Source organism: Labeo rohita, chromosome 14, assembly GCF_022985175.1.
Source record: "Labeo rohita strain BAU-BD-2019 chromosome 14, IGBB_LRoh.1.0, whole genome shotgun sequence".
Classification (NCBI taxonomy): domain Eukaryota; kingdom Metazoa; phylum Chordata; class Actinopteri; order Cypriniformes; family Cyprinidae; genus Labeo; species Labeo rohita.
In genome coordinates this window covers 18,290,413-18,302,577 of record NC_066882.1, presented here as the reverse complement: position 1 = coordinate 18,302,577, position 12,165 = coordinate 18,290,413, and the positions used below count along the sequence as shown (strand labels likewise).

The 12,165-nt window shown below is 35.3% G+C and overlaps 1 protein-coding gene across 2 annotated transcripts in view; it reads left to right on the top strand.

Moving 5' to 3' along the window:
- n4bp3 (NEDD4 binding protein 3) overlaps nt 1-12,165 on the top strand; it is a 33,218-nt gene that overhangs the window by 13,451 nt on the left and 7,602 nt on the right. The window lies entirely within an intron of this gene.

Here is a 12,165-nt window from a genome sequence, read left to right as displayed (position 1 = left end):
ATGTGAGGAATGTCCATTTTTTACTCACTTATCTAACTTACTTCCCCTAAAGAATGTACCATTCAGCTCAGGGCACAGGCTTCCCACTGGAAAGGGTCAGATAGAGAGAAGAACTGGCTCGTATGAACTCAATGAGAAAAGTACACAGAAAAAAGAGCTGGTTAAACAATAGAACCCGATGCCCCTCCTCACCACTGACCTATTACGACATTACACCTGGACTGTGTAACTAGTTGCTCATTTTGAAATGTTACTTGCTACCTGTAAAATGTAGGCTGCTGTCAGAAGCCAGATTTGAATTTCATACTATGTTATTTCGCTTAAAAATAAGAGCAGAAAATGATTTAGTCTAGGCCTGCTTAAAATGTATGGCTTATTTACTGCTTTCACTTCTCCAATTTTGACTTTTTTCTTAGAATTGCGTGAAATAAACTTGCAATTGCATTTTATAAAGTCAAAATTGTGAGACATAAACTTGCAATTATGACAAATAAAGTCAGAAATGCAAGATATAAACTCACAATTCTTTGTGACTTTTTTCCTCAGAATTGTGAGTTTATATCTTGCAACTGTGAGAACATCAGTCTTTTTTCCGTCAAAATTGAACTTCATAACTCATATTTGCGAGTTAATATAAAAAAGTAAGAATTGTCATTGCGAACTCGCAATTGTGAGAAAAAAAAGTCTGTTTATATCACAATTCTAAGAAAAAAACAAGAATTGTGAATTTATATCTCTATAATTCTGACTTTATAACACGCAATTGCGAGTCTATATCTAACAACTCTGAGAAAAAAGTCAGAATTATGAGAAAAAGATAAGCATTGCGAGATATAAACTCACAATAGCGAGAAAAAAGGTAAGTTGCTAGATAGAAAATCGCAATTGTGAAAAAAAGTCGCAACTCTATTTTTCATAATTGTGAGTTTATATCACAATTCTGAAAAAAGGTGGAATTGTGACTCACAATTCTGACTTTATAACTCACAATTGCAAGTTTATGTCTCGCAATTTTGAGAAAAAAGTCAGAATTGTGCGATATAGACTGATATGTTCTCACAGTTGCAACATATAAACTCACAATTCTGAGAAAAAAGTCAGAATTGTGAGTTCATATCTTGCAATTTTGACTTTATTTCTCATAATTGCAAGTTTATGTCTCGCAATTATGACTTTATAACTTGCAATTGTGAATTTATATCTTGTAATTCTGACTTTTTTTCTTAAAATTGCTAGTTTATGTGTCACAATTCTGACTTTAAAACATGCAACTGCGAATTTATATCTTGCAATTCTGAGAAAAACAGATGTAAAGATGTAAACTCGCAATTGCAAGACAAAAATCGCAATTACCTTTTTTTATTTTCTTATTCAGTGGTGGAAAACAGGGTTCCATATGATTCCTATGGTCAGGGTAATCTAAAAAATATTAGGGAATTTAGGGAATCCCAGGTCTAAAATAAACACAATGATTTCTATGAATATAAACTTTATATTATACTCAGCTATAAAATATTTCCATTCTAATATTTCATAAATTGTTCTTTGTTGATGATATCTACAACATTGAAATCCTTATCCAGTAATCACAACCTGGAAAAGTCATTGAAGTTGATTAGTGAAAAAGTGTGGCAACCCTGACCTACGTTCGATTAATTTTAATGCGACTGTAAACAAGGACATTTGCCTTTATTTTTAGTGCAATTAATTACATAAGCCAGACTGGTGTAATATATTTGTAGCTACTTTTTTCCACAGCCCTCTGAATGCTAATCAACCCTGCTGCATAATTTAAAAGCAATGTATCGTGCATAAAAGGCTTTGTAGGTGTTAACAGTCAAAGCACATCCCGGCTATATTTACTGAAAGTTTCTAAAGGTAGGTGTGAAGTTTCCATTCAGTTTCCATAGCGACTGTTACAAATGCGTCCATAAAATATAGACAAGTGCCCTTAAAGTTGCACGTTGCAGTTGAGTAATGGAACATCTGAATCTCTCGTTGCACTAATTCCTCACGCAGTAATTTGGAAAAAGTGCTTTAGGTCAGTATTGACAGCACTCAACAGGCGGGGGACAAGGATTTGCTCTGTTAAAACAAACCTGAACGGCTCAGGTCCGTGCTGGGCACTTCACAGCATTAGGGCTAATACGATTTAACACTCTCAGAGTGACCTCCACAAAGCCTCCTCGCACGCTGATCTTCACTACATTTTCGCACGTGCAGGATTCAACACAGCTCCACATGGCTTGGTTCTGCTTCAAACCACACAGTTTTATTGCATACATGAGCACAGGTGAAAACAATTTTGTTTTTTAAAAGTTTAAATCTTTCAAATAAATATATATTAAAGGGATAGTTCACTCAAAATTGAAAGTTCTGTCATTAATTACTCACCCTCATGTCGTTCCAAACCCGTTAAGACCTTCGTTCATCTTTGGAACACAATTAAGATTTTTTTTGATAACATGGACTATTTTAACAATGTTCGTACTAACTTTCTGGGCCTTGAACGTGTTAGTTACATTGCGGTCTATGCAGGGTCAGAAAGCTTTTGGATTTCATCAGAAATATCTTAATTTGTGTTCTGAAGATGAACGAAGGTCTTACGGGTTTAGAACAACATGAGGGTGAGTAATTAATGACAGAATTTTTATTTTTGGGTGAACTATGTCTTAACTTATTTGAAAAAAATCTTTATTTAGAAACTGATGCAAGTAGCAATGGTCATCGGCAATCGTTCAAAACCAGTCTGGTTTATATGTTCAGCTATTCAGCTCATTAACTCTTAATATTAGAACCATTGTAAGCACCAGAAAGAACTTGCAGTGTGTCGAAGGTCTCTGTGGAGCCCTCAGGTCATTATTTTGTGATAAGACATTCACTTTCCTCTTTGCCCTCTCTGTTTGACCCTCAGCCTCTAACCCTGAAGGGGCAAGTTTATGGTGCTTTTCCAATGGCATGACTGAACGGCCCTGTACTCACTAAAGAGAATGTCTCCAGTGTGCGTGCCTGTGAAAAATGAATGGTGCTTCTATGCCAAAATAAGGCCTCTAAAGAACGTGATGCAATCCCTATAAAGAGAGCTAGTGTTAAGTTAGGACCTTTTCAATGAATGAAGTCGCCACCGTTCGACTTGTCATATTTCACAGAGAGTCATATTCAACCAAATGACTGTAGTTTGGTGCTAAATTGGTGAATAATGAAAGGGGGCCCAGTGTCACCTTGGGTCCTACAAACTCTGGTCATGATTTCCAGCAGTTTTACCTTAATGGACCTTTTATTTACGTCTATAATTAGTGCACAATAAAAGAGGATGTTGTTATATTCCCACAATTAAGTGAGCTGCATATAAAGGCAGCATTTTAAAAGGATAGCTTAATCCATGTCTCAAGGCCCAGAAAGGTAGTAAGGACATTGTTAAAATAGTCCATGTGACATCAGTGGTTCAACTGTAATGTTATAAAGATAGGAGAATACTTTTTGTTCGCAAAGAAAACAAAATAATGACTTTATTCAACAATTTCTTCTCTTCTGTGTCAGTCCCTGCCATGTGAGTTGCTTTCTATAAAGCACTTTCCAGTTGGGAGGGTAGTTGGTAGGCATTGAGTCAGCTTACTAGGTTTTGGAACAGAGTTTGTGTAATGTTTGTGCCCTCGGGGCAAACTGGTCATCTTCATTAATGTGATGATGATATGCAGAAGGGTTCATGTCTAGGTTTGTCCATGGCCCCAGGCTAAATGATACTAATCACGACATGGCGCCTATGATGTAACAGAAATCATTGACCGGAAAGCTATGAGTAAATAAATAGCTCTGCATGTTGTTTTTTGGCTGATGATACAAAAAGGACAGCTGACTGGAAATTGCCTCGTGGAATGAAATGTGTCATTTCCTGTTACGGTGCCAGCAGATCATTCCTTGAATTCAACAGTTAATGGGACACCGAAGCAGTAAAGTGAGGTGGTGGTGTTTTTTTGTTTTTTTTTATTAAATATAAATTCATGTCACAGTCACATTTTCTTGGTTAAAGAAATATTACTTACACTATCAGGAAAAAAGTTATATTTTATGTTTTTACATTAACAATGTAATAAATATTCTATTTATTAAAGCCGAGTATGAATCTCATCAAGTTAGTGTTTTTAAGCAGTTTACATTTATTCTAAAATAACTCAAGGCAGTAACAATTTAAACAATGTATTTTATTTTTGAACTTATGTTCAACTGCTAACTGCTGTTCTTTTTAATAGTTAATTATTAACTATTTTAAAATTTTTCGGATCATCATTCATCAAAGCTCGGTAACTATTCATCACAGACACTGAGATTAACTTAATTTCACCAAGCTGATTACTCACTAAAAACTCCCACAGATCATGTTTTCAGGCCATTTTAAGACTTATTTTGATGTAACAAAGTAGTTATATCTAAGTGAGTTGTTTACATGCTTTTTTAATTAGTCTTCCCATTAACGCCATTATATTGTTCATTCAGACTGATTCATGAACACAAAACGTGCATGAACACAAGAGGCGGGATTTATCATATGAACCAATCACAGCCGATCATAACCAGTCATATCAAATCATATCGCGATGGAGGCATTGTCTCCTCTCACATAAGTTCCCCTATTCATTCTCAAATACCTGTAAAAAAACTGAATGGGCTCAGGGGAGGCGAGAGAGACTCCCGCTGTAACTTTACTTGCTGGTGTCATAGTGGTTTTTTAGAAATATAAAGTGATTTATACACTTTTTAATGTTATGTTTTATTATATTGGCACTGTTTTATTTTTGTACTACAAATGTTTTTCTCATCCAGTATTTTGAGGAGGCACTCCCTCCCTTGCCTCTTTGGAGAAACTCATAGTTCAGAATGGAATAGTGCACTGCTTACTGAATATACACTTTTACTGTTTCTTTAAATATTAATATCAATATTAATAATAATATTACACTATTTAATATTAATATCACCTTTTTATAATATTTTGAACCAGCTGCATTGTGGGATGCAGTAGACATAGTACACTGTACACCAGTGTTTTAGCAAATGTACACTGTAAAAAATCAACTTAAAAAGAAGTTGCTTTAACTTATAAAAGTAAGTGTTCATACTGCCTTAAAATTTTAAGTTTAATCAACATAAATTGGTACTACATGAAAACATGGATATTTGAGTTGAGTAAACTTAAAATGTTAAGGCAGCACGTACATTTACCTTTTTAAAAGGATAGTTCACCCAAAAATGAAAATGTTTATCTGCTTAAGATGTAGGTGACTTTGTTTCTTTAGTAGAACACAAACAAAGATTTTTAACTCAAACCGTTGCAGTCTGTCAGTCATATAATGGCAGTCAGTGGCATCCATGGCTTTGAGAGTCAAAAAAACATACACAGACAAAACCAATTTAAACCTCGCGACTCGTGACGATACATTGAGGTGTGAAGACATAAAACAATCGGTCTGTGCAGGGAACTGAACAGTATTTATATAATTTTTTACCTCTGATTCACAGCAATGTCCAACTGTCCCAAGCGCGTTCACAATGGCCTACGAATGCGCGGAAACGATCTGTCACAAGCATTTGTTACTTATTGTTTATACAGTGAGATTGTGGGTAGACAGCTACTCAAAATGGTAACTACTTGTGCTTATCCTAATGGTTGCAGGATTACATATACTTGCGCAAACTCATCCGGGAGTGTTGACTTTTTACCGACTCCCAACTTTTGAGCCTGATCGCCTATGCCAGAGCACAGGACAGTTGGACATTGCGGTAGATCAGATGTAAAAAATTATATAAATACTGTTCAGTGTTCTGCACAGACCGACTGTTTTGTGTCTTCACACCTCAATGTATCGTCACGAGCCGCAAGGTTTAATTTGGGTTTGTCTGTGTATGTTTTTTGACTCTCAAAGCCATGGATGCCATTGACTGCCATTATATGACTGACAGACTGCAACGGTTTGAACTAAAATCCTTAGTTTGTGATCTACTGAAAAAATAATTTGATAAACATCAAATTTTCATTTTTGGGTGAGCTATCCCTTTAAGTTGAACTAACTTTTTTAAGTTGTTTTTTACAGTGTAGTTACCCAGGTAATGGAAGCAGAAAATCCATGCAGAAAAATAGTATGGTAGTATGCTATTCCAAACATCATCATCTTGTCTGTGCTGGAACAAGGTTTTGCTGGTCTGTGCACAAAAATGTGCAACAAAGCAAGAATAAGGTGGTATGAATAACGCAGCCAAAGAAGGAAGTAAACTTCTGATATTTTTAGAGATACATCAAGTTAGACAGGGAACTGTCTTGATGAGAGAGACTGCAAGTCTTAACTTGATTTTTAAAAGTATGTTTGGAATTTGAAGGATCTTTGAGACCAGCTTTAGCTATATGTGCCTAACTTGTGCACTTCTATATAAAAGCTATTTAGCCAATGTATGTGTTCTTAGACCAAGACATTATACTCTACTATAAATATCTGGGTCAAATAATAGAAGAAAGTGTTCAGTGAGAGTTGCAGAATTTACTTCAGATATTATATTGAAAACTCTGACTATCTCTCATTGAAAAATGTTTTAACGTTTATCCAAACACCAGGTAAAAAAAACTCTTTTATGTCTCGTGCTACATTTACAATCATTATATAATGTACATATATTTAAGATATTTAAAACAGCATCAGAAGGAGGAAATGATAAGTTTCAGGTGTTCTTTAAACAAATGAACTAAACTGAACTGCTGTGAGGTAGACAGGCCTCTAATTAAGTTTTTTACATGAGGGGGATGTAAATGAGAGTGTGTGTATGTGTGTGTAAGGGCCACTGGCTCTGAAGGGCCCGACTAGGCAGTAAATCAAACCTGGTCTCTCAACTCACTCCGTCTGTTCAGTGTCTGAAGCAATTATGGAAAAAGACTGGATGCAACATTTTTGCTGTCCTTCAAGATTTGTGGCCACTTTTAAAATGGTTTTGAACCTTTGCTAACCCTTCCCCCTCAATTCCTCAGCTTACTTCATAAAATCTCAAGCTTTTCGTAACAGACAACAGACATTTCTCATACACATTTTTCAGGAGGCATGATAAATTGCACTTTTTTAAAACATTATACATACATTCTTTTTTTTCTTCACTTATTCAATTATCTCGACAGCCCTAAGAATTATATCATAGCATAATCTTCATATGTTGTATATATGACTGTAAACTTTGAAATTCTGTCTTATCGAGCTAGACATCAGTTTCCTGGTTTGTCCGTGTGTCAACATCACTTTACCTGACTGCATTTTAAGAGGAAGTCTCTGAACATATTCGTGGCCACAGAGTCCTACACTTCTATGCGTAACAGTCAGTGTTTACTCATGTTGTGACACAAAGCGCCATCATGCATATCAACCCTGAAATGACCTCACCTCAGCACACGCCCACTTCCTTTCACATTCAGGGAGCAGTCACTTATTTCTCTTAGTTCCTGTATTAGAATACTTCACTATGCATACTGTCAATCATAAACTAAAGTGGCACTCCAAGTCATGGCATATTTATAATTGACGCTTGCGCAGACGCAGTTCTTGGGCAGTAAGTGTTGTAGTTAGTTGAGTGCTGTGATGGCAGAAAATATGAGGAGAGCTCAGCCACATCTCATGCATAAAATCATGAGGTGCCGTTTTGATCTCTCTATGGGTAAAAGCCTGAACTTAAGTGCTGCACTTTTTTGCCTCTAACTATTTGCATAATCACTCCAGTAGCGTAAGGCTGAATTTGGTAAATGATCATTTTGTTGATATAAGGAAGAGCCTGGAGGGGATGCTGTGCTTAACTGAACGTTTGTAGGCATAGTGTGCTGGCATCTGGTGAAGCTGTTAATACATTGTAAAAAATGTCAAATTAAGGTATTTTTTAAAGAACTTTTAAGGAAAATCAACACCATTTGTTTTCAGAGAATGTATCTTGAGATATGTATTTTTCTTTCTCCACTGGCAAATTGTTATTTCATCGTTTTAGGCACAAATATTAAATATAAACAAAATTAAAAGCTGTATTTTATCTAATTTGTCATGAAAGACATCTTAAGTATTTTTTCTCCACTGTTTTATTAAGTATAAACAATATTTAGTAAAACCAAAATTAAGTGAGGTTTATGCTCAAAACTGAGAAAAAAAGCCTGAAGATACAGCTGAAGTCAAAATACACCTTGCAGAATCTGCAAAATGTTAATTAGTTTACCAAAATAAGAGGTATCATACAAAATGCATGTTTTTTTTTATTTAGTACTAACCTGAATAAGATATTTCACATAAAAGACGTTATAATTATGAAAATAATTATTGAATTTATAAAAATGACCCCTTTTCAAAAGTTTACATACGCTTGATTTTTAATACACTTCTTTGTCCTGAACAGTTAAACTGCTCGCTGTTCTTCAGAAAAAGCCTTCAGGTCTCACAATTTCTTTGATGTTTCAGCATTTTTGTGTATTTGAACCATTTCCAACAATGACTGTGATTTTGAGATCCATCTTTTCACACTGAGGACAACTGAGGGACTCGTATGCAACTATTACAGAAGGTTCAAACGCTCACTGATGCTTCAGAAGGAAGCACGATGCATTGGGATTCAAATATCAGGGTAAATTTAACTTATTTTGTCATCTGGGGAACATGTAAATATCTTTTGTAGCTTCTGAAGGGCAGTACCAAATGAAAAAATTCATTCACAGATATTTAGGCAAAAATGTACACATCTTCATTCTGTTCATTCTCATTCTCTTAATGCATCATGTTTCCTTCTGAAGGATCAGTGAGCGTGTGAACCTTCTGTAATAGTTGCATATGAGTCCCTCAGTTGTCCTCAGTGTGAAAGATGAATCTCAAAATCATGTGTATGTAAACTTTTGAAGTCATTTTTATAAATGCAACTATTATTTCCTCTTGTCGATTGTATGTAAACATCTTTTATGTGAAATATCTTATTCAGGTCAGTACTAAATAAAAAATAACATGCATTTTGTATGTTCCCTCTTATTTTAACATTTTGCAGCTTCTGCAAGGTGTATGTAGACTTTTGACTTCAACTGTATGTTAAAAGTCTATAAAAAGTACATTGATTCAGGATGTTAAGATATTTTTTTAATTGAAAAGCAGACAAAATATTGATTTAGAAAATGATTTTGCAGTATATAGCAATACTGGAATATCAGTGGAATAAATTTGTTCTCTGAATTTTAATTACCAGGACTTTAATGGTCCTTCAACGCTCATTGAAAATGACTGCCTAAGAGATAATTGTGAGCTTCAAAAAACAATTTTCACTGGCAAATCTACTTGGGTATCTGTCCCAGAAGGTTGGTATTTATTGTTTTATAAAGCATAAGAACATAAGAACTTCAGTGTTCCTCATTCTTTTGGAATAAGACAGTATAAACACCATAAACACATCCTGTAACCTCCAAGACAAAGAAATGCCTCTCTTATCTACAAGTCTTAAAGGATTAGTTCACTTTCAGAATGAAAATTTCCTGATAGTTTACTCATCCAAGATAGTGTTGCACGATACTTAAAAAGTACTTAAATCCAGTACTTAAATTCCACATTTTACTAGTACCGGTACTTTAAGAATGCATTTTAATCAGAGCCACATTTCTGCATGTCTGTGTTAATGAATGGCGCAGACCCGCAGTTTTGTTTACTACACAAATACACATGATGCTCGTGGTGTTTTCAGCCACTGCCGCCTCAATATATACATGAACACATGAACATAATCTGCTTTGAGAGTCACTTTATGAGTAGTTTCTTTTGTGAAAAACTATAATATAATAGTCATATAATATACAAACAGAAACCTAAAGGACTTCACAGCAGCCCGTCAAAATAAAAGTTTGGTTTAACTTAACAGTCAGAAATTTTATGTAAAGATAGTACTACTACTAATAATAAAAATCGAAAACAAAGTTTAAGGAATATTTACCAGAAAAAATATTTACCAGAATTTATGTACCAGAAAATTGTAAATACACAACACAGTAAAATGTAATGAAATGATTGAAATAGAATCCAGAAAATTAGTGGAAACTAGAGATTCACAAACAAAACTGAATTTGAGAAAAATAATAAAACGTATTTCATAGTGCCTTAAAAACATAATTTTTGTTACATTTTTAATGCAAGTTTCATGATTTCAATTAATTAGACATGCTTTTTGATAAAAAAATTTTTATGTAACCATTAAAATAGAGTCTAGAAAAATTAAACAGATTTAATAAGGCCCTCTTTATTTCATTTGTGTCTTTGTTTTATTGTAGTTGTGTTTTAATTTGTTACTTGCATCTAGGTTCTTATTATTATTAACAAAGATAAAATAACAAAAAAAATGACTGTCATGATATTGTCACGAATCTGGCCGGTGACCTTCGGTCCCCTCAGCACCAGATGTTGCCTCCTCACATTCATATTACACTGACTGTTGCACCACACCCCAGACTACGTTCCCCGTCAGCCATTGCGCTGAGCACATGCGTCCAATCAGAGACTCTATTTAAGCCCCGGACAGTAGTCATCGAGAATTATATTGTGTTAGCAGTCGTACGGAGACTTTCTGAGTTATCTTGTCATTCTAGTCTTGTTTCTACACCTTGGATTACCCATTGTCTTGTCATTTTTTGGACTCTGTTTTGCCCCTCGTATGAACTTTCGCCTGTCTATTCGGATTACCCTTTTGTCTAGCCCCTTGGATAACGTTCTCCATTGATCGACCCCAGCCTGTACCATGGATTATTCTTGTGTTTTGTCCTAACATACATGTTTGCTGTTGTTCGACCCTGCCTGATTTATGACGATGTCTCTGTCTAAAGCCAATAAAGCTCTCCATATGGATCCGCCTGCTTCACGTCTCCCTACGTTACAGATATAAATTATTGTGAAATAAAATTACTGTATAATGAAATAAGATTTGGCTTTATCCTTTAAGCTAACTTACCAATATAGCAAAGATCTCTACATGCCTGTAGGCTCGGCAGTTGTTCACCATAATCCTGTGTTGTGGCACTGGCATGTGATTATTATTATTTTATTTTTTTTAAAGGGGGGAAGAAATGCTTTGTTTTAAGAGATAAAATAACTATGATCTCCATTTGGATCATCTGTTATTCAATTACTTTTCCTGTTGTTCTATGGGTTTTTTTTGTAATATTGGTTCAGTAGTAGTATCGTGGTATTTTAGTCATTTTAGGTATCGTGACAACACTAATCCAAGATGTTCATGTCGTTCTTCAGTCGAAAAGAAATAAGGTTTTTGAGGAAAACATTCCAGGATTTTTCTCCAAAGTGGACCTCAGTGGTGGCCAATGGGTTGAAGGTCACCAATCGTTTCACTAGATAAGACCCTTATTCCTCGGCTGGGATTCTGTAGAGCCCTTTGAAGCTGCATTAAAAAACTGCAGTTTGGACCTTCAACCTGCTGGCCACCATTGAAGTCCACTATATGGAGAAAAATCCTGGAATGTTTTCCTCAAAAACCTTAATTTCATTGCAACTGAAGGCAGAAGACATGAACATCTTGGATCACGTTGGGGTTAGTAAATTATCAGGAAATTATTATTCTCAAAGTGAACTTCTCCTTTAACACCAGATCCATCGTCATAGGTGATAGGTCACAGTGAGCAAATGTTTGCTTTGGGCGAGATGCCAAAGGTGAAGATGCACTAGACAAAAGGAACACTCAGAGGTGCTCTCAGCATGACCCAGAGGTGCTAAATAGTAATCTTGCGAAGTGCTAGAGTATTTTAGGCCTTCAAACAGATCCGTTTCTCTGTATCAGCTTCACCGCAAGTCAGAATTAGGCCTACGTGTTGTTTAAACAAGGTCGTTATATTATTTATGACTTTTTCAATCTGCTTCTTCTTAGTTACAGAAATGAGTCCTACATGTATATAAAACAGACAGTATTTACACTAGACGTGCCTGTAGATCAGTGTACACACAAGCAGAAACACTTGAGTGCACTGGTCTTTACGCTGGTGTTTGAGGCCAGTAGCCTACATTTATAGCAATGAGAGAGAAGGTCGTTGAGGTGAAATCAATACAGGCTCTTAATGAGGTTCTCTGAAAAGAGAAAATTGATTGAGAAAGAGTTAGGGAGAAACAAAGAGAAAGAAAGAGTGAG